Genomic DNA, 855 nt, shown 5'->3' on the forward strand with positions numbered 1-855 from the left:
TGAAAATATTGCTGATCATTTTTTGTCTAGGTTTGAATTAGAAAAACCACTCAGTTTTGAAAAAGAAATTAATGAACATTTTCTAGATGAAAAATTGTTCACTGTAAATGAGTGGTGTGTTCCGTGGTATGCCAATATTGTGAATTATATTTTTCGTGATCTTAAAACCTATGGAATGACATACCAACAAATAAAAAAAATTATTTCTGAAGTTAAGACTTATTTTTGGGATGACCCATATTTGTATAAACAAGGAAAGGATTTGATCAATCGAAGATGTGTACCATTAGAAGAAACTTATGAAATTATCCAAAAATTTCATAATTTTGATTTTGGAGGACATTTTGGTGTTGATAAAATAGCATACAAAATTCTACAATCTGGATTTTATTGGCCTACAATTTTTAGAGATGTTAATGCTTATATCAAAACTTGTGATAAATGTCAAAGAGTAGGAAATAGTTATAGAAAAAACGAGATGCCCCTCAATTATATGCTAGAAGTTGCAATATTAGATGTTTGGGGATTAGATTTCATGGGACCATTTATACCATCTTTCAGAAATTTATATATTTTGTTAGCAGTGGACTATGTATCCAAATGAATAGAAGTTGTTGCTTTACCTATATGTGATGCTCAAAGTGTTGCAAAACTTTTGTAAACAAACATATTTTGTAGATTTTGGATGCCGTGAGTTGTCATTAATGATGGGGGATGTCATTTCAGAAATGCCATTATGAAAAAGTTATTAAAGAAATATCATATAAATCATAGGATTGCTACTGCTTATCATCCTCAGACAAGTGGTTTGGCTGAATTATCCAATCGGGAAATTAAAAGAATTATGGAAAAATC

The sequence above is a fragment of the Phalaenopsis equestris genome, unplaced genomic scaffold (genome assembly GCF_001263595.1).
Source record: "Phalaenopsis equestris unplaced genomic scaffold, ASM126359v1 Scaffold000131, whole genome shotgun sequence".
NCBI classification, from domain to species: Eukaryota; Viridiplantae; Streptophyta; class Magnoliopsida; order Asparagales; family Orchidaceae; genus Phalaenopsis; species Phalaenopsis equestris.